This window comes from Epinephelus fuscoguttatus, linkage group LG7 (assembly GCF_011397635.1).
Source record: "Epinephelus fuscoguttatus linkage group LG7, E.fuscoguttatus.final_Chr_v1".
In the NCBI taxonomy this organism is placed as follows: domain Eukaryota; kingdom Metazoa; phylum Chordata; class Actinopteri; order Perciformes; family Serranidae; genus Epinephelus; species Epinephelus fuscoguttatus.
The window spans coordinates 45,315,593-45,338,827 of NC_064758.1; the positions used below are offsets into that span (position 1 = coordinate 45,315,593).

Consider the following 23,235-nt stretch of genomic DNA (forward strand, 5'->3'; position numbering starts at 1 on the left):
AGGCGTGTCAAATGATGTTTTCAAGCACAGGGAGGGACTTATGCCTTTTATTTTATCTCAGGGAGGGAGCATGGTTGTGTTTTGTATTTATTTCACCACCGATTTTTAAGGAAAATGCACAAAAAACATGCCCTCCAAAATAAAGAAGAAAGGTATGGAAGCCATGTTTTCTTTAAAAATCATAAAGAAAAGAAGAAGAAATACTTTAGTTGGGAGTTCACCATCTTTCTCAAGGATGCCTCAGCGGTGCCCAGGATGCACGCTGGCACCTCTCAGCCACCAGATCACACTCCATGTGGGGACTTGAGCTGCTGACCCTCCGGTTCCCAACTCAGGTCCCTATGGACTGATCTACTGCTGCCCCAAAGTGATCTAACTCCACATCTTTCAACTCTTCAGTCAATGTGATGCTGATAAAGTTTGACTCTGGTGGGACTCGAACCCACAACCTTTGAATCACTTCTCTTGTGTTCAACTAGAAGTCCAACGCGCTATCCATTGCGCCACAGAGCCACACAGCTCATTTGAGGATAAAAAAGAAAACATGCAGAAACAATTAAGAAAATGACGAAAAAAAATACAAATACAGAAAACACATCCATTTTTGTGGATCACCAGACTGACACAGGGCTGACACATAGAGACAGACAACCATTCACACCTACGGACAATTTAGAGTCACCAATTAACCTGCATGTCTTTGGACTGTGGGAGGAAGCTGGAGCACCTGGAGGAAACCCACGCTGACACAGGGAGAACATGTCAGAGCACCTGGAGGAAACCCACGCTGACACAGGGAGAACATGCAAACTCCACACAGAAGGGCTCCCTCTTGGGACTGAACCAGGAACCCTCTTGCTGTGAGGCAACAGTGCTAACCACTACACCACCGTGTATATCAACCAAACAGAAATGATTGTTAGATTTTCACATTTCTGACGGTCACTGGACACATCATGTGCGAGGAACGCTTCCACCAGAAAAAAACCCATAAACACGTCTGATCTTAAAACAGTGATATTTCATCAAAATCATTTTATTCTACGTCTCATTTAAAATTTGGCCAAAAATAAACTGTTTGCACGACAAGAGTGAAAAATGGAGGGTTTTTTTCAGCTCCAGGATTTCATCTTCAATTTTTCACTTTCAAACATCAAAGGGTAAGTTTTGAAAAATCTAATAACTCATTTATGGCGGAGGGAGGGTCATGGGTTTCCCTCCAGTCACTCGGGGAGGGTCAAGGAAAAAAAAACATCTCAGCCATCCTGCGTCTCTGATAAATAAAGAACCATCCCTAACAAAAACCAAATCTTCCCATCTAAGAGGCTGAAACTGGAGAATGTTTGGAGGAATAACTGGACCTCTCTGACAGTGATGAAGGATTTAACTCTGACAGGACAGAAACTGATGTGAGGTGAAAACTTTGATTCACACCTGAGCAGGTGAAGCCCGGCCCTGCGGATGCTCTGCAGCCCGTCTGCTGCAGCTTCTCTGTCAAGTTATTAATAAAATATTTCCCTCTGACGGTCAAACTGTGGTTGCCTGTAGTAACGTTACCATGGCAACACACCCGTAGCCATGGCAACGCAGTGAAACTCAAACTCAATTCTCCGGTGGGTTGGTTCCTGACAGAGTGGAGACTGACTGGGTTTTTAAACTGGTGTCAAACTGGTTTCAGTATATTCTCCATCTCATTTCCTGAAGCCTCTGTTAACCCCCCCTTCCAGCAGGACAACCTGCCTTGGGGGGTGTGACGCAGCTGATTGTTGTGTCGGCCTCTAACCTGCGGAGTGCCCCAGGGTTCAGCTCTGGGACCGGTTCTTTTTCCTTTATACAGCCAAAGGTTCTTTTACTACAGTCGTCTTATAATGGTTTTAAACCAGGAATCAGTCAACAGGCTGCAGTGAGGACAAACAGCTGCTGATCGATCACCTGATCACATTTATTTATCACTTTCTCTCCCCTGAGCTTCACAGACATCACCTGACGTCATGTGACTCAGCTGAGATGACGTGGATCATTGACACTGCTCTGTATGTGTCTCATTGTGTCTCATTTACATCATCTGCATGTAAGGTGGTGCAGTGATGGATGCAGTGGTGGGTGGAGCCTCTGGGGGGCGCTGACGGCTCTATGCGCACACACACTCGTCTCTTACAAAACACTATTCATCTCTCTCTCTCTCCTGTTTGACTCCTGCTCACTCGACCGTCCCTCCCTCCTGCTGTGTGTTGGTTCAGACTGAAACTCGCTGTTTAACTCGCCCCAGTGCATGCTGGGAAACACCCAGAGAGGCCTCAGGACACACACACACACACACACACACACACACACACACACACACACACACACACACAGTCAGTGTGTCCGTATGGTAATAACTTCCTCCTTCAGCCTGACGGAGACACAGAGGGTCATCTATTATTCATTGAGTAGAAGAGACGGACGGACAGAGAGAGAGACAGACAGAGATAGACAGACAGGCAGCTGTAGGGTGTCAGTAAGTAAAGACAGTTTAAACAATAAGAGACAATGAGATTAGGGACTGTTCTTTATTTATCAGAGGAGGAGGAAGAGGGGCAGCTGAGTGTGACTCTCTGAAGCTACAGATATAAAATGCACGACCCTCCAGCCTGTTATAATTCCAAACTCGTCAAATATCACTGCTCAATGACTTTGGAGACACCAACACCAAAAGCCACCTTCTGTGGCGGTATGACACATCACTGGGTGGCGTCAGTTTACCCTTAGGGGCCGTACACATGCCGCATTTTTTACGCCCTCAAATTCATGGGTTTCAATGTAGGCGTTTGGCAGGCACACTCACCACCAGAGCGATGTCGTCACGACATGCACGCGTTCCTGAGCGCCCATTTTTCAGGGTGCGACGGCTGCACCTTGAGATAAACCTCGAGGTAAGTTCAATTTTTGGAATGCAGCTGTGTGTATCACATGTCACATGATGAGGACCAGCCAATCACAGCTGACAGACATCTTTTCTTCTTCAGTAAATACCAGTCTATGATAAATATGGAGGAGAAGTTGATCATGTTGGTGCAGAGCTGTCAGAGCGTCACATCTGTTCCACAGACAGTTTGTGTGTTAAGGTTTCTTAGCAACCTCAGACGCAACGCGCTGCTCTTAAAAGCTAGCAGAGAAACGGCCAGATTATCGACAAGCACCCGACCTCCTGTTTACCAGGCGGTTAAAAACACAGCATGTGTACGGCCCCTTTTGCAGCGTTATGATACCCCTCTGCTGAACCGGACAGCACCTGTTGTGGCGGTAGGACACACCAATGGACGGCATCAGTTTGAAACACCGCCGGTAATGATGTAATATAAGCAGCTGGAAAGTTCCTTCAGGCGAGAAGAGGAACGGCCGCCGATGGGTTCAACAAACCCTGGACTTCCACCCAGGAGGCTGCTGTTCACTTCCTGTGTGACTGTGAGGCGACAGTGGTACACCACCGTGCTGCCCCTTTATTGTCATATTAAACCAAATTTCATTGTGAAATTCATTCAGGTAAATAAAATAACTCTGCTGCTACATCACAGTGATGCACAGGTATAACTCCTGTGAGGTCACAGTATGCAGCTGTCAGCTCACAACAAGTTACTGTAAAATAAAACAGTAACTGTGAAAGTGATGCAGCTAGGAGCCAGTCATTTACTGTAAATGCACAGTCAGATATTTTAAAGTGTAACCATGTGCTTTCTTTGCACGATAAACAAACGCTCTGTCCCAGAACATCAACAAAATGCAGCAGGACACCCAGAGTGTAACACGCAGACGTGAGTAGAGCTGACCGAGCAGCAATATGTGACGAGTCGAGATGAGAATGGGTGTGACCCTCCCTCCACCATAAATGAGTTATTAGATTGGTTTTTAACTCTTGTCTTGCAAACAGTTTATTTTTGGACATATATATATAACGAGACATTTAATAAAGTGTTTTTGATGAAATATCATTATTTAAAGCTCAGATAAGGTAATGGTGTTTTTTCGGACAGAGCACATTGCACACGATGTGAAGTCAGAAATTTGTAAATGCAACAGTAATTTCTGTTTTTACAGTTTTGGGCTGATAAATGAGTCATTTTGGCAAACACATGACTTCAAGCCATGTTCACTGTATTTTTCTTTTTTTCTTTATTACTAAAATCATGTTTCTTCATTTTTTAAAGCAGACATGCCTTCCAGACTTTTCTTTCCTCTTTATTTTGAAAGGCATGTTTTTAGCCAGTTTTCTCTTTTATTTTCAAAGACAACATGCCTTCCAGTCTTTCTTTATTTTCTTTGTCTTTTATTTTCATTTCTTATTTTTTCCTTATTTTCTTTATGTTAGAAGAAAAATGTTTTTTTTTTATCTGACGGAAGCATTTGTTGCACAGTCCTACAATCATTTCTGTTTTTACAGTCACTGGCCGATGAACGGTGTCATTCTGATGATTTTTAAGGAACACCACTCACAGGTTTGGAGGGCATGTTTTCTTGAACGCTGTGTAGTAAAATAAATACAGAATAAAACCATTTAAATCTGTGTGTCCCTCCCCTTGGTCAAAATAAAAAACATAAGTCCCTCCCCAGTGCTAAAAATATTATTTGACATTCCTTCCCCCTTTTTGCAACGCTCCCTCCCCCCTCATAAATAACGAACAGTCCCTTAAAATGACAGGAGAATAAGGAGAGTAAGAGGTGGGGGTGTGCAGAGGGAGGTGGGGGTGTGCAGAGGGAGGTGGGGGTGTGCAGAGGGAGGTGGAGGCGATGGAGCGTTAAACTCAAAAATGGGGAGAAAATAAATTCATGTTTGATCTGCTGAATTCAGATCAGCTCTCTGTGTCTGTCGACAGAATAAATGTGCTTTTATTTCAGACTCAAAGGATCCTGAGGATCAACGAGCCACACCCATCAGCCTTTGTGTGTGTGTGTGTGTGTGTGTGTGTGTGTGTGTGTGTGTGCGCACGCAGCAGCTGGTGTGTCGAGGTCAAAGGTCATCCATCCATTGTTAGAGTCGTCTCATGACGTCCTGAATCTGCCGCAACATGAACACTTCAAAGATTTTCCATCTCTGTTGTTCTGATGTCACATGACTCGTCAGTAACGACTCTATCACATTAATTAATTCATTAAATACGTTAATAGAATCATGTGACCTCTGTGACTCTGTCGGTGGAAAGTTTTTGTTCAAAAAAGGTTGTAAATCGCAGCAGAGCGGAGATATCCTTGTTTTCATTCCACATTTATGTTTCTTTGTCAAAACCTGGTGCTTACATTACCCACAGTGCACCTCTCCTCTGACAGCTGTGTGGTGGATGGCGGTGAGTTATGCTAACAGCAGATAACGTGTCCTGCAGCTGAGACGAACAGCAGCTTCACTTAAACTCCGCCCCTCCATTTTTTTTTACTATGCACGACAACATTAAGACACCTGAAGACACCTGGACAGTAACCTGACCTCACTGAGGACGCTCAGCGCACGTGAGAGGATTCAAATTAAGTCGTTCAGAACACATGAAACAGTTTAACAGACATCACACCTGCAGCTCACCTGTCTGACATCACACCTGCAGCTCACCTGTCTAAGGTCACACCTGCAGCTAACCTGTCTGCAGCTCACCTGTCAGAGGTCACACCTGCAGCTCACCTGTCTGACATCACACCTGCAGCTAACCTGTCTGCAGCTCACCTGTCAGAGGTCACACCTGCAGCTCACCTGTCTGACATCACACCTGCAGCTAACCTGTCTGCAGCTCACCTGTCAGAGGTCACACCTGCAGCTCACCTGTCAAACTTGACCATCACAGATGATCCCAAATGAGCAGCAGGTCTCTGATTGTCTCAGGACTCAACTAGCCTCTTCACAGGTAAACTCTGACCTGCCTGACAGGTGTGTCACCACAAACCTCTTCACCTGACTCTTCATCATCATGATTAAGCGCGGTAATGACCTGAAACGCTCTCAAAGACCTCTGGTGTCTTCTCAGGACCCCAGGAACAGACCCAATTAAGGACCTCTGGAATCTTCTCAAGGACCAGTGACACCTCAACATGGAAATATACAACATCTTCAAGCGCTGCTGGAAATTTTTCATGGACCACTGTAACCCCGTCCAGGACCCCTGAAACCTCCTTAAAAACCTCTGGAACCACAGCACGAACACCTGGAACATCTTCTGCTGGAACCTAAAACATTCTCCAATTTTTCAGTCTGAAGTAAACGTAACCCCGACCACAAAGACATCCTGCTCTCTGATTGGCTGTCAGTCTGACCTCTGTGCTACATCAGACCTGCAGGTGTGTTAGGTAACCATGGCAACAGGACTGATGCTGCAGGTGTGTCTACAGTGGAATATTCAGCAGTTTACTTTGTTAAACGCAGCAGTTTGTACGTCGCTCTTCTCTTGTTCCTGTCACCTCCCCCCCCACCCTCACCCTCCCTTTTAATTTTCTCAGGGGTCCGCTCCCCCCCTCCCCCTCCCCCTCCCTCCCTCTCTGTATGTAAATGAACAGGCTGCTTTCAACACGTCGAGGTGATGATTACAGGCTGCCTTACCTCAGGCGCACACACACTCACACACAGCTGTATGTGTGTGTGTCGGATTCTGTCGTCTCTTTGAAGAGTGAGTGTGAGAGTCAGCAGAGATAATATGGGGGTGGAGGTGTGTGTGTGTGTGTGTGTGTGTGTGTGTGTGTGTGTGTGTGTTACAGTTAAATGTCTCCTCTTTGTTCATTTCTTCCTCCTCACTCTCGGGGACTCTCTCTGTGTCTCTGTCTCAGTGTGTCCTACTTTCTGTGCCTCAGAGCCTCAGAGCCAGGCACCATCACACTGACCTCAGCACGTCTCCACCTCCTCCACACACACACACACACACACACACACACACACACACACACACCGTCAGCTGCACAGCTCTGCACTTTAAAGACAGATATGTTTCTATTTTATGTCTCTTGACTTTCACACTGAATCTGATGTTATGCCCTATAGTGTGGCTGCAACCAGTGATGATGATGATGATGATGATGATGATCATTATTGACTCATCTGTCAGTTATTTTCTCGATACATCGTTCTGTCATTAAACAATCAGACAGCAAGGAAACACGCCTCACACTGTAAACCTGAAGATGTCCAGTTCACTGAGATCAAACCCTGTACTACAGTGGAGCAGTGTACAGTGGAGCAGTGGTACAGTGGAGCAGTGGTACAGTGGAGGAACACACACGTGAGTCTGTTAAAGGTTGTGATCATCAGCTGTAGAGACATGACTTCATCAAAACTACTGAGGCTTGTGTCACCTCATCTCAGAGGACCAATCAGAACCAACCTACCTGCTGAAATTGAGAACCAGTGTTGGGCAGTAACGTGCTACAGTAATAATATTACTTTTCCCCAGTAATGAGTAGTGTAACTAGTTACTAATGAAAATTCAGTAATAATTTTCAGTTACTCCAAAACCAAACAACTTTTTACAACTTTACTTTTGTTTTCACATCACTACTGACTTGAGACAATCACATCAGCAGACTTATTTGATTAATCGTCATGCTTCACACGCACGTCATAAAGCAGCAGGCTAGTTAGAAACGCTGACCTCAACGGCTGCAAATATTTCCAATACTCTAATTTTGTCTGGAGGAAAGACGTCAGGAACTCTGCTGCTGCAGGTAGTCGGACTAAAACTCTTTACACTGTGAAAAACACGTCCTCAAACCTCCGCTCTGAGACACCGACTATGACCTGAAGCTCCAGGAAATACACCCCACCAAAGGAGAGCCCTCCTCGGCCGCTGAGGTCGGCTGTAGCTCGACACTGGCTCAACAAGCCAAAGTGGATTTTACTGGTGGACAGCTGCAGACACAGAGAAGTGATGAAGCCTGTGGTTGGATATGTGCTGGATGAAATGTTGCTCTGTGAGTGACTCTGTGTCTTTCAGGCAGAGAGTTGGAAAAATATCGCTCACGGGTATCTAACGACCCCCAGGTGAATAGAAGCTATCGATCCTTAGCCACACTTCATGGTGATCACCCTGACATCCACACAGAGACACACCTGAAGTTTGGCAAGATACGCAGTTGTACGCAGGACCAATCAGCTACCAGCGCCTTGTGTTGAACCCAAGGATGTATCGTTACACTTTGGGATCAGACCCCAAGGTGGCGCCTATTCAGTACCACCTGGCACATACACCATGGTATGTAGACCACTGAACATGCACAGTAGTATTTCTCCCACTAGCACCGCCCACAAGTTCCAGCTCCTCTTGTAGACATTTCATTGTGATGACAACACAAATCGTCTTTTCTCAGCTTGAGTAAAGTTTCGTAAATCAAAAATAGAAAGAATAGACAGAGTCATTATCAACCTTGTTTGGAGGCGTTTGTCCACAGTCTCCACCAAACCCTTTCAGTCCAGCACCTTTGGAACCAGCAGTGACCCTTCAGACATGGTACCTAGACCCTCGGTCTGTTCAGACAGACTCTTAAATGTGACCTTCACATAATCCGCTCCAAATGAATCTATATTTTTAAAGTCATTACTAAAAGTGTGTGTCATATAAAAACTAAAGTGATGGTCAAAGTTGTCACAGTGAAATTTAAGGTGTGCTGATGGATTCACGTCATCAACTCATGCATTGAGTAACATTACAAGTTAACGTTCCACCTTAAAAGTTGCCGGCAGTCGGCCCAGTGAATGAAGTGATTTTTTTCTCTTTCATTTTATAGTTGTAGTTTACTGATGTATGAACAGAGGTTACATAAAACCAGAGTGAGCGTCCTCTACTGACCAATCAGACTGCAGGGTTTCTAGCTCCACCTTTTAGTACCAGATCTGTGTGCTAGGTACCCCAACAGAGGGGGGACCAAACATGGGGACGCTAAGGAACGCTTCTGTTGGGACCATCCACAACTTTCACTGTGGGAACAGAAACTGGACTGCTCCGTGGAAACGGGGCTATACAGTGGTGGTCTACGGGGAAAAAGGTTTTCAGGCCGCTCCACTAACGTGAGTGGCCACTGGGAAAAATTGGAAGCGAGGCTGAGCAGCGTTCCTGCAGATCTGCTGGAACCTGTGAACCTGCTCAGGGATTATGTGACGAAACATGAGGTCATCATGACTGAACAAAAGACACCATGGTACTATACTGCATGTCTGTCTGTCTGTCTATATGTCTGTCTGTCTGTCTGTCTGTCTGTCTGTCTATATGTCTGTCTGTCTGTCTGTCTATATGTCTGTCTGTCTGTCTGTCTGTCTGTCTGTATAGTGCTGCTCAGGACGACCCTCAGTTGTGTCTGTTAGACACACTCAGTGCTGCAGTTCTTCCACCTGACTCTGTTTGTTTTTCTTTTTCTTATTTTTCTTTCTTTGTCTTTTTTTCTGTTTCAGGATTATTTTGTCATTTGTTCTGCTTTATTATTCACACACACACACACACACACACACACACACACACACACACACACTCTCCCCTGGTGAGCTCATGAATATTTTTCGGCGCTCAGAGAGACGAGGACGGTTTGATATCATCGAGGGTGTGTGACAACTCTGACACACACACACACACACACACACACACACACACACACACACTCTTTAAACCCCGCTGGGATTTAAAGTGTGTGTGTGTGTTATGGATGTTGTCAGCGGTTGTCACAAATAAAAAAGTCATTTCCCAAAAAAGGCGTTTCTCAGTGTGTGTGCGTGTTTCAGTGTGTATGTGAGTCACAGAGCTGACTGTACACACACCTTCATCATCATCATCATCACTGTAGCCACAGGAAGTCAATTTGTTGCCGTGGTGACGCAGCTTGTTGCCGCAGGGACAAAATGAACTGTTTAAACACAAACACCTCGCCCTGAGTTATTAACATGGTTGCCATGGAGACGGAGAGGGGCGTGGCATATCCAAGATATTCTTCATTTATGGAGGGTGGAGTCAGAGGTAGAATCTGAGGTGTACGCGTCTCCATCGTCTTCATCAGACTGCGGTTTCACACCTGTGACACTGGTTCAGATCAAACTGAAAAGTCCGACAGTCCGGACCAGACGAGGAGTTAAAGGACCCGGGGAGGCAGATCCCATCCTCCTCCATCTTAACTCCAACAGTTCCCACAACGATTTAAACATAAGGACTCCCACTTTGTGGATGCTTGTGAACAGAATCAATATCAGAGTTTTGATCAAACCTATTAAACGTGTCACTTCTCTAAAACACACTAAAGGGTGTCACTGAAGGACGACACACTGCAGACTGAGAGACACCTGAGACGATCCACCTCTGCAACTCCTTCACAGTCCACATCAGCCTGTCCCCGTCCCACAGTTTGCGTCTGTCACTTGCAGTCAGCATGGATCCCATTACAGCCTGTTACATCACAGCGCCATCAAGAGTGAAATTAAATAGTCAGAAACTTTGAAGTTCCATCAGTCTGACGGCACGTCAACACTCATGTTGGACACAATAACTCCGTCTGTCTGTGTTCAACTGCAGGACTGTTCTTCGTCCTCAGCAGATTTCTTTGTCTCAGTCGGAGCTATTTCCTGCAGCAGGACTCTCAGTTTGATTCTGGGTCGTTGTGTTCTGATCCGATCCGAGCTGAAAGGAGCTAATTCCTCTTTTCTCCTCAGACAGAGGGAGCGTCTGTTGGGTTTTACACAGCGACAACCATCAGTTAATGCCCGTTTGTTTTATTGGTGACGAGGCTGCGGAGCTGCTATTCCTGCCTCTCTGTGCTTAATCTGGATTAAAACCTGTTTGTATTGACAGCAGATGTAAACACACACAGAGCGGTGTTTGACAGGAGGATCAGATCAGAATAAGAAGAATTAAAGATTCTGTTCGGTTTAATCCAGGACAGAAGATCAGAATAATAAGAGAATAACAGCAGATTAACTCGCTGCAGGAGGGAAACAAAAACTTCAGACTAAAAATATCAGAAACCTGGACTCAGTACATTTAGACTGAGGCAGCTGCATACAGAGTGTAAACGTTTGACATCAGTGTCTGTCATCTGTCCTCAGTCCCCCCGACACTCAGTACAGACTGTTCTTCTCAAACATCTCTGTGAGGAAAAACAGCAAAGTGTATGTCTCGTCTGTCCACAGCCGAGTCTGTCCACAGCCGAGTCTGTCCACAGCTGAGTCTGTCCGTCCATGATGCATCAAAGATATGCTGTTGTCTGTTTGCTTTATGAACTGCACATGATTTGTTAGATTTTTATTTATGATGATGCAGCAGATTTGTTTTAATATTGTTTTACTGAAGTGTTTCTACTGTAATCTAAGTGTAAAAATAAAATAGAAAATAAAAATGAAAGTCTCCCATAAATATTTCTACTGCATTCTCCATGAAGTGTTTGGACTATATTCTCCTGTGTTTCTACTCTATTCTATCATCAGTATTCCTACCGTGCTTTAATGTAGGTGTTGCTGTACTTTATTGTAAATGTCTCACTGTATGCTCCTATTAGTGTCTTTACTGTATATTTCCGTAAGACTTCACAATGTATTCTACTCTTCATGTTTCTACTGTAGAGTTCTGTAGGCGTTTCTACCGTATTCTACTGTACATGTTTCTACTGTATTTTACTGCAGGAGTTCTCTGCAGCAGCAGCAGCAGCAGCAGGCTGATCTGAACTAAACCTCCACAAACTGAATACTGATCACTGCAAACATTAAATATTAATAACTACAAGACTTTGATACTCAAACACTACAACACACACACACACACACACACACACACACACACACACACACACAGAGTGATGGAATTAGCATCGATATCATTAACGCCCATCACCTCTTCCTGCTTGTTCACACATTTCCCCTCTCTCTCATACACACACACACACACACACACGCCCACACTGTGTGTGTGTGTGTGTGTGTGTGTGTGTGTCTGAATATATTATCACTGCAGCCTCCTCTCCAATTAGCAGAGTGTGTAACTGGTTGTGATCGGCAGGTGATCACATGACAGGTGTTCACCTGCATCTCCGCTCACAGGTTCTTCACATCAAGACCCAGACAATGTTGACACACAACACACACTGTAAAAAATCAAACCTCACTGTATCAAACACTCCTCACTGTATTAAACACTCTTCACTGTATCAAACACTTCTCACTGTATCAAACACTCCTCACTGTATTAAACACTCCTCACTGTATCAAACACTCCTCACTGTATCAGACACTCCTCACTGTATCAAACACTCCTCACTGTATCAACACTCCTCACTGTATCAGACACTCCTCACTGTATCAAACACTCCTCACTGTATCAAACACTCCTCACTGTATTAAACACTCCTCACTGTATCAAACACTCTTCACTGTATCAAACACTCCTCACTGTATCAAACACTCTTCACTGTATCAAACACTCCTCACTGTATTAAACACTCCTCACTGTATCAAACACTCTTCACTGTATCAAACACTTCTCACTGTATCAAACACTCCTCACTGTATTAAACACTCTTCACTGTATCAAACACTTCTCACTGTATCAAACACTCCTCACTGTATCAAACACTCTTCACTGTATCAAACACTCCTCACTGTATTAAACACTCCTCACTGTATCAAACACTCCTCACTGTATTAAACACTCCTCACTGTATCAAACACTCCTCACTGTATCAAACACTCCTCACTGTATTAAACACTCTTCACTGTATCAAACACTCCTCACTGTATCAAACACTCCTCACTGTATCAAACACTCCTCACTGTATCAAACACTCTTCACTGTATCAAACACTCCTCACTGTATTAAACACTCCTCACTGTATTAAACACTCTTCACTGTATCAAACACTCCTCACTGTATTAAACACTCCTCACTGTATCAAACACTCCTCACTGTATCAAACACTCCTCACTGTATTAAACACTCTTCACTGTATCAAACACTCCTCACTGTATTAAACACTCCTCACTGTATCAAACACTCCTCACTGTATCAAACACTCCTCACTGTATTAAACACTCTTCACTGTATCAAACACTCCTCACTGTATCAAACACTCCTCACTGTATCAGACACTCCTCACTGTATTAAACACTCCTCACTGTATCAAACACTTCTCACTGTATCAGACACTCCTCACTGTATCAAACACTCTTCACTGTATCAAACACTCCTCACTGTATTAAACACTCCTCACTGTATCAAACACTCCTCACTGTATCAAACACTCTTCACTGTATCAAACACTCCTCACTGTATCAAACACTCCTCACTGTATTAAACACTCTTCACTGTATCAAACACTTCTCACTGTATCAAACACTCTTCACTGTATCAAACACTCCTCACTGTATCGAACCCTCTTCACTGTATCAAACACTCTTCACTGTATCAAACCCTCCTCACTGTATTGAACCCTCCTCACTATATCAAACACTCCTCACTGTATCAAACACTCCTCACTGTATCAAACACTCCTCACTGTATCAGACACTCCTCACTGTATCAAACACTCCTCACTGTATTAAACACTCCTCACTGTATCAAACACTTCTCACTGTATCGAACCCTCCTCACTATATCAAACACTCCTCACTATATCAAACACTCCTCACTGTATCAAACACTCTTCACTGTATCAAACCCTCCTCACTGTATCGAACCCTCCTCACTATATCAAACACTCCTCACTGTATCAAACACTCTTCACTGTATCAAACACTCCTCACTGTATCAGACACTCCTCACTGTATCAAACACTCCTCACTGTATCAGACACTCCTCACTGTATCAAACACTCCTCACTGTATTAAACACTCCTCACTGTATCAAACACTTCTCACTGTATCGAACCCTCCTCACTGTATCGAACCCTCCTCACTGTATCAAACCCTCCTCACTATATCAAACACTCCTCACTGTATCAAACACTCCTCACTGTATCAGACACTCCTCACTGTATCAAACACTCCTCACTGTATTAAACACTCCTCACTGTATCAAACACTGCTCACTGTATCAAACCCTCCTCACTGTATCAAACCCTCCTCACTATATCAAACCCTCCTCACTATATCAAACACTCCTCACTGTATCAAACACTCCTCACTGTATCAAACCCTCCTCACTGTATCGAACCCTCCTCACTATATCAAACACTCCTCACTATATCAAACACTCCTCACTGTATCAAACACTCTTCACTGTATCAAACACTCCTCACTGTATCAAACACTCTTCACTGTATCAAACACTCCTCACTGTATCAAACACTCCTCACTATATCAAACACTCTTCACTGTATCAGACACTCCTCACTGTATCAACACTCCTCACTGTATCGAACCCTCCTCACTATATCGAACACTCTTCACTGTATCAGACACTCCTCACTGTATCAAACACTCCTCACTGTATCAAACACTCCTCACTGTATCAAACACTCTTCACTGTATCAAACACTCCTCACTGTATCAAACACTCCTCACTGTATCAAACACTCTTCACTGTATCAGACACTCCTCACTGTATCAAACACTCCTCACTATATCAAACACTCTTCACTGTATCAGACACTCCTCACTGTATCAACACTTCTCACTGTATCGAACCCTCCTCACTATATCAAACACTCCTCACTGTATCAAACACTCCTCACTATATCAAACACTCTTCACTGTATCAGACACTCCTCACTGTATCAAACACTCCTCACTGTATCAGACACTCCTCACTGTATCAACACTCCTCACTGTATCAAACACTCTTCACTGTATCAGACACTCCTCACTGTATCAGACACTCTTCACTGTATCAACACTCCTCACTGTATCAAACACTCTTCACTGTATCAACACTCCTCACTGTATCAGACACTCCTCACTGTATCAGACACTCCTCACTGTATCAACACTCCTCACTGTATCAGACACTCCTCACTGTATCAACACTCCTCACTGTATTAAACACTCCTCACTGTATCAGACACTCCTCACTGTATCAAACACTCCTCACTGTATTAAACACTCCTCACTGTATCAAACACTGCTCACTGTATCGAACCCTCCTCACTGTATCAAACCCTCCTCACTATATCAAACCCTCCTCACTATATCAAACCCTCCTCACTGTATCAAACACTCCTCACTGTATCAAACCCTCCTCACTGTATCGAACCCTCCTCACTATATCAAACACTCCTCACTATATCAAACACTCCTCACTGTATCAAACACTCTTCACTGTATCAAACACTCCTCACTGTATCAAACACTCTTCACTGTATCAAACACTCCTCACTGTATCAAACACTCCTCACTGTATCAAACACTCTTCACTGTATCAAACACTCCTCACTGTATCAAACACTCCTCACTGTATCAGACACTCCTCACTGTATTAAACACTCTTCACTGTATCAAACACTTCTCACTGTATCAGACACTCCTCACTGTATTAAACACTCCTCACTGTATCAAACACTCTTCACTGTATCAAACACTTCTCACTGTATCAAACACTCCTCACTGTATCAAACACTCTTCACTGTATCAAACACTCCTCACTGTATCAAACACTCCTCACTGTATCAAACACTCTTCACTGTATCAAACACTTCTCACTGTATCAACACTTCTCACTGGATCCAACCCCCCTCACTCTATAAAAAACTACTCACTGTATCAAACACTCCTCACTTTATCAAACACTCTTCACTGTATCATACACTCCTCACTGTATCAAACACTCCTCACTGTATCAGACACTCCTCACTGTATCAACACTCCTCACTGTATCAAACACTCATCACTGTATCAAACACTCACTGTATCAGACACACTCTTCACTGTATCAACACTTCTCACTGTATCAAACACTCTTCACTGTATCAACACTCACTGTATCAGACACTCTCACTGTAACAGACACTCCTCACTGTATCAACACTCCTCACTGTATCAGACACTCCTCACTGTATCAACACTCCTCACTGTATTAAACACTCCTCACTGTATCAGACACTCCTCACTGTATCAAACACTCCTCACTGTATCAACACTCCTCACTGTATTAAACACTCCTCACTGTATCAAACACTCCTCACTGTATCAAACACTCCTCACTGTATCAGACACTCTTCACTGTATCAAACACTTCTCATTGTATCAAACACTCCTCACTGTATCAAACACTCCTCACTGTATCAGACACTCCTCACTGTATCAGACACTTCTCACTGTATCAAACACTCCTCACTATATCAAACACTCTTCACTGTATCAGACACTCCTCACTGTATCAAACACTCCTCACTGTATCAAACACTTCTCACTGTATCAAACACTCCTCACTATATCAAACACTCTTCACTGTATCAGACACTCCTCACTGTATCAACACTCCTCACTGTATCAGACACTCCTCACTGTATCAACACTCCTCACTGTATCAAACACTCTTCACTGTATCAGACACTCCTCACTGTATCAAACACTCCTCACTGTATCAGACACTCCTCACTGTATCAACACTCCTCACTGTATCAAACACTCTTCACTGTATCAGACACTCCTCACTGTATCAGACACTCCTCACTGTATCAAACACTCTTCACTGTATCAACACTCCTCACTGTATCAGACACTCTTCACTGTATCAACACTCCTCACTGTATCAAACACTCTTCACTGTATCAGACACTCCTCACTGTATCAACACTCCTCACTGTATCAGACACTCCTCACTGTATCAACACTCCTCACTGTATCAGACACTCCTCACTGTATCAACACTCCTCACTGTATTAAACACTCCTCACTGTATCAGACACTCCTCACTGTATCAGACACTCCTCACTGTATCAACACTCCTCACTGTATTAAACACTCCTCACTGTATCAAACACTTCTCATTGTATCAAACACTCCTCACTGTATCAAACACTCTTCACTGTATCAGACACTCCTCACTGTATCAACACTCCTCACTGTATCAGACACTCCTCACTGTATCAACACTCCTCACTGTATCAGACACTCCTCACTGTATCAACACTCCTCACTGTATTAAACACTCCTCACTGTATCAGACACTCCTCACTGTATCAAACACTCCTCACTGTATTAAACACTCCTCACTGTATCAGACACTCCTCACTGTATCAAACACTTCTCATTGTATCAAACACTCCTCACTGTATCAAACACTCCTCACTGTATTAAACACTCCTCACTGTATTAAACACTCCTCACTGTATCAGACACTCTTCACTGTATCAAACACTTCTCATTGTATCAAACACTCCTCACTGTATCAAACACTCCTCACTGTATCAGACACTTCTCACTGTATCAAACACTCCTCACTGTATCAAACACTCCTCACTGTATCAAACACTCCTCACTGTATCAGACACTCCTCACTGTATCAAACACTCCTCACTGTATCAGACACTCCTCACTGTATCAAACACTTCTCACTGTATCAAACACTTCTCACTGTATCAGACACTCCTCACTGTATCAAACACTTCTCACTGTATCAAACACTCCTCACTGTATCAAACACTTCTCACTGTATCAAACACTTCTCACTGTATCAAACACTCCTCACTGTATCAAACACTCCTCACTGTATCAAACACTCCTCACTGTATCAAACACTCCTCACTGTATCAAACACTCCTCACTGTATCAAACACTTCTCACTGTATCAAACACTTCTCACTGTATCAAACACTTCACTGTATCAAACACTCCTCACTGTATCAAACACTCCTCACTGTATCAAACACTCTTCACTGTATCAAACACTCCTCACTGTATCAAACACTCCTCACTGTATCAAACACTTCTCACTGTATCAAACACTCCTCACTGTATCAAACACTCCTCACTGTATCAAACACTTCTCACTGTATCAAACACTCCTCACTGTATCAAACACTCCTCACTGTATCAAACACTTCTCATTGTATCAAACACTCCTCACTGTATCAGACACTTCTCACTGTATCAAACACTTCTCACTGTATCAAACACTCCTCACTGTATCAGACACTCCTCACTGTATCAAACACTCCTCACTGTATCAGACACTCCTCACTGTATCAAACACTTCTCACTGTATCAAACACTCCTCACTGTATCAGACACTCCTCACTGTATCAGACACTCCTCACTGTATCAAACACTTCTCACTGTATCAAACACTTCTCACTGTATCAAACACTCCTCACTGTATCAAACACTCCTCACTGTATCAGACACTCCTCACTGTATCAAACACTTCTCACTGTATCAAACACTTCTCACTGTATCAGACACTCCTCACTGTATCAAACACTTCTCACTGTATCAAACACTTCTCACTGTATCAGACACTCCTCACTGTATCAAACACTTCTCACTGTATCAGACACTCCTCACTGTATCAAACACTTCTCACTGTATCAAACACTCCTCACTGTATCAAAAAACTCGCATCACATTACAGACAGCATTAGCATAGCGTAAGTTGTGACAGTTAACATTGTCGAGTGCTTTATTCCAGTATCAAAAACCCCATGGTAGCTGACAGAACTGTACGTTATACAACAATAAAAATAAACTGAAGGAAAAGATTATTATTCTGATACATGTGCTAGTTGCCAATCTGTATGCGCAACAGACTCCTCATCTTAGTCTGGGCCTGACTGAGGCTCAATCATGTATGGCTGAATCTTCCTGTAACGTTAATGCTAGTGCTAGCCATTTTGATGCACACTGCTCTTTACTAGTCAACCAAGTGCGAGCGACACTAGACATAACAAGAAGCAAAACTTACAGCGAGAAAATTTCTCACTGAGGGAGAAAGAGTAGATCTGCCTTCAGACGCCTTTCAGAGTTAGTATTAAAAAAAGGTGTCTGTACAGGGACATTAAAGACGTCTCTCTCTCTCTCCCTCTCTCTCTCTCTCTCTCTCTCTATAATGGGCGGGGGCAGCCGGTCGCAGAGCCTGTTTTTGTTCAAGGTCTTTATTCTATTTCAGCTTATTCTAATCTTCTATTTTATTTGCCCCTTTAAATCCTATTTATATCTATATGTGCCTTATGTTTTATATCTTTTCTTGATGCCTTTTTCTTTCTCATGTAAAGCACTGCACTGCCTTACTGCTGAAAGGAGCTCTATAATACGCTTGTCTTGCCTTTAGATGAGTCTCGAGTGGTACCACTGTTTTTCAGGTCAACACCAGTCCGTCTTAGACCAGTCCACCCTGAGACCAGTTTGTCTGAGACCCACCTGGAGCTACATGATCACTTCATCTATTCATAACTGCAGCTGGTAATAACTCGGAGCTGCTGCACTGAGACCCTCCATTAAATCACATGTTTGGTTCTGATTCAGTTGTCATGACAACAAACACAAAGACGAGTCAAAGACAACAGCTGGACCGAGAGAGTGAAACATTAAAATAAGAGTCAAACAGGAAGTCGACCTCTAAACGCTGACATGAGATAATCCGGTGTGAAGACGACGAGTCAGCGACCTGAGACGTCTTTGAGTGAATACAGAGAACGAAACACAGACAAGAAGAGATGATTTTTAATTTTCCTGCATCAGGGTGGAGACGCTGTGTCGAGGAGAAAGAGGAGGAGGTGCAGTTCTATTAAAACAAACCCTGACTGGGTTTTACAGCTCCCCGTCTCTCTCCTCTCTGGTTCTTTCAGCAGTTTAACAGGCGTGAATGAGCTCCATAATGTGTTTATGAGAGCAGAATCTCTACACCATTAAAACAAGGCTTTGAAGAGGAGGAGAGGAGGAGAGGAGAAGGGGGGGGGGGGGGGCAATAAACGACAGAAATACTGTAATAACAGAGAGGAGGGGGCGATGAGAGGAGGAACTACAACAATCAGCTTCATTCACAGGAGATAAAACCAACAACAAAAGAGTTCATCATCCATCAACTAAACCTCCGTCACCTCCAACCGAACACAGACCTCCTCCCAAACTGGAGCACAAAGTGTTCACAGTTTACTGCAGTTAAAGTTGTAATACCACACTGAAGAAATACTCCATTACAAGTAAAAGTCCTGAATTCAAAATATTAATTTAAATGCCAAAAGTAAAAGTACTCATCAAGCATAATAAGATAGATACATGCATTTATCTTAATCTTTGTTTGCAAAGTAACTAAAGCTGTGCAGATAAATGTAGTGACGTACAGATAAAGCTGTGGAAAACAGGGCTGAGTGATCAAACGATCTTGAAACGGGATCCTAATAAAATGTATGTCGATGATAAACTATAGTCATTTTTACTGGATATGGGCAGACCGAGATAGATCCAAACAGACAGCTGTCAGTCAATCTGCAGTGTTGGGGATACGCATGATTGTACACGCCCATTTTTTACTGAAAAGTCTGTGCCGAGGTGAGGAGGAATTGAAAGTAGCATAGACATGATGAAAAGAGGGGAAAATGAGTGGAAGTGAGGAGCGAACTGGCAGTGAAGCTGAAGAAGAGCTTCGGACGAAATTGTGGATAAAAAAAGGTTAAAAAACATAAATAATGTGGAAGTGGTTTGGCTACTCGAAAGGTGACGGCGCACGGACAAAGACGGTCTGCAAAATATGTCGTTGGTTGGTGCCAACCAGGACGAGAAACACAACAAACCTTTTCCATCCCCTGAAAAGGTGCCGTCCCAGCGACTACAATCTTACGCAGTAAGTCCACCAACAAGTGTTCAACAGCTGAGCACTTCTGCTGCTGTGGGCGGGGCTAGTGGGGCTGCAGTAAAACAGCGATCAATAGCGTCCTGTTTTGCCGCCGTAACCCTGTATGAGAAGTGATGATAAAGGAGCAGATATAAAACAGACGCAGTGTCATACTTTCTAGCCAAAGCACTGTGGGAAAAATACGGGTTCAAGAAATCAATCAAAGTGTGAGACTGCAGGTACGAGCTCCCAGGAAGGAAACCTTTTCTCAAACTGCTCTGCCTCAGCTTTATGACGAATGTCGTGGGAAGCTGGAAAATCATTTGGTTTCTTCAGGTGTCAGATGTTATCGGGATATTTAATAAACTCAGCATTATCAAATTAAATATCGTGATAGATATCAATATCGAACAATACAGGAAAATTATTATGTTTTTTGCCATATCGCCCAGCCCCAGGTGGAAAAGTTCCTTTCCACCACCGTCCCAAACAGCTGAGTATGACCTGACAGATAAACATGTTGACCTCTGTAGAGACGAGACCCTGAACCAGACCTGAACTGGGAACACTGGATTCCCAACATGTTCTTGGTCTTCAGCCCAGTTTACGGTCGCTTCATTTGTCCAAGTCCACGAAGGTCCGCCTGCACTACAGAAACAATCTGGACACTTAATTGTTGCTCTGTATGTTTTGTATCCACATTCTGCCTCTCCAACAACAAACTGAAACTCTGGAGGAAACACAAAGTTCTGCTCCATTAAATCACTTCATGTCCATCAAAAAACCACATCTGTATTCTGAGCGGCGAGCAGACGAACGGCCGACCACTGGCTGTTAAAGATAAGTGGTCCGTCTCGTGGTCAGCCATAAAGTCTCCCAGTGTCGGGACATGACGGCTGCCAGCAGCTCACTGCAGGGTTCACGTGTTACAGATGTGTTTCATCAGTGTTTGAAAATACTGACAGACAGGTTGTTGATGTATCATAAACCAGCAGGTGGCGCTGTGTGAGGTTCAAGTACTTCAACCTCTACTGGAGTTCGGCTTGATGACGGTTTGGTCCGGTTAAAGGACTCCTGATAAATGATGCAACTCCTCTGGTCCATCAAAGCCCCCCAGTCCTGACATTCAAGTACTGATTCATGTAAAGATCAGCACACTCAAGTTTGTCAGCGACAGATCGATAAGGCCCTGAACTTGTTTCCATTATTGTCTCTGCTGTTTACACAGACAGACACACAGACACACAGACACACAGACACACAGACATTACATCTGTGTCAGGTCATCAGTCTGTGACCACAGGAAGACAGAAGGTACCTGAGAAGGACAAGATCACCCCCTTTACTAAGTTTCTGTTTTCTGACAGCAGCCTCATCACTGATCTCCCTCGCTGAATCCTCATCACTAGATCCTGTCCACTGCCTCCCCTAACAGGATCCTCCTCACTGGATCTGACAAACTGGATTTCATTTGTCATTCATTTGTGACATAATTCACCACAATAAAGTTAGAACCTCTGAAAATAACAGCAGATATTTCGAGTGGTTAAACACATACAGTTCCACAATGTTGTCACCCTCTCTGTATCTGCCTTTCTACTCATCTCATGAAGACAAAATTAAACTACAGCTGTAATTCAGGGTTCAACCACTCACAGACTGCTCAAGGTTCACAGCTGCAGAGGATCCAGACCTCTAATAGGTCACCACACCTGCGTTGTAGATAAATAACACGCCACGCCCTCCTTCAGCAGCACTGTCGCCCCCTACTGGAAACGGAGAAAACCTTTTGGGGATGTATTTCAACAACAGCAACAAGCGCAGATTTCCTCTGCTCATATTTCAGCCAGGATAAATCACACACAGTGTGTGGAGGCTTTATTGTCTTCACAATTTATTGTTTCTTATCTGTGAAATTAAAGTGAATCAAAGCTTTGTTTCCACTGAGGGAAATGGTTTCAGCTCACAGAGACAGACAGGAGGTCTGCGTCACTGTGACACTGTGGAGTTACATTCATGAGGAGCTGCACGTCAGACTACGCCGTATGTACAGCGTCAAATAGACGCAGAAGTTTAAATCCCGCTTTAGCTCTATTCATGTGCTGAGCCATGTCACTTTTGAAGTTCATTGCTCAATATCTTCAGAACACAATGAGATAATACCAAGCTTTTGATTCACTTTAATGAGCCTGGTAATAAAATAATTCATAAAAAATTTGGCAACAATTGTGCTACGGTGTGCATGATACGCAGCCGGTTACCGTTACAGTTTTGGGGTCTGCCTGTTGGTCCGACCATATTAAACCCATTGTTCCGAAGTCCCGTTGTTCCGAAATCATCATGATGCCCTGTGGTTAAGGTCTGGTTAGGTTTAGGCACAAAAACCACTTGGTTAGGGTCAGGAAAAGATCATGGTGTGGGTTAAAATGAAAAAGAAAGTGACCAACACATAAGCTGTGAGCCTGCTCCGCCTCAAGCCTTTCCCAGCTGACCCAGAGCCGGTCGCGGCGCACCATCAAGGCAGAAATACGTCCGCCGGGAGCCGTTCAGCACCGCAGAG

At 43.8% G+C, this 23,235-nt stretch overlaps 1 protein-coding gene and 1 non-coding gene across 3 annotated transcripts in view; both read right to left on the reverse strand.

The window, feature by feature from the left end:
* plxnb3 (plexin B3) overlaps positions 1 to 23,235 on the reverse strand; it is an 83,077-nt gene that overhangs the window by 26,498 nt on the left and 33,344 nt on the right. The gene's annotated exons all lie outside the window — the stretch shown is intronic.
* trnar-ucu (transfer RNA arginine (anticodon UCU)) lies at positions 422 to 513 on the reverse strand. Its single transcript is given in 2 exon segments — positions 422 to 457; positions 477 to 513. It is a non-coding gene; the product is annotated as a tRNA-Arg (tRNA).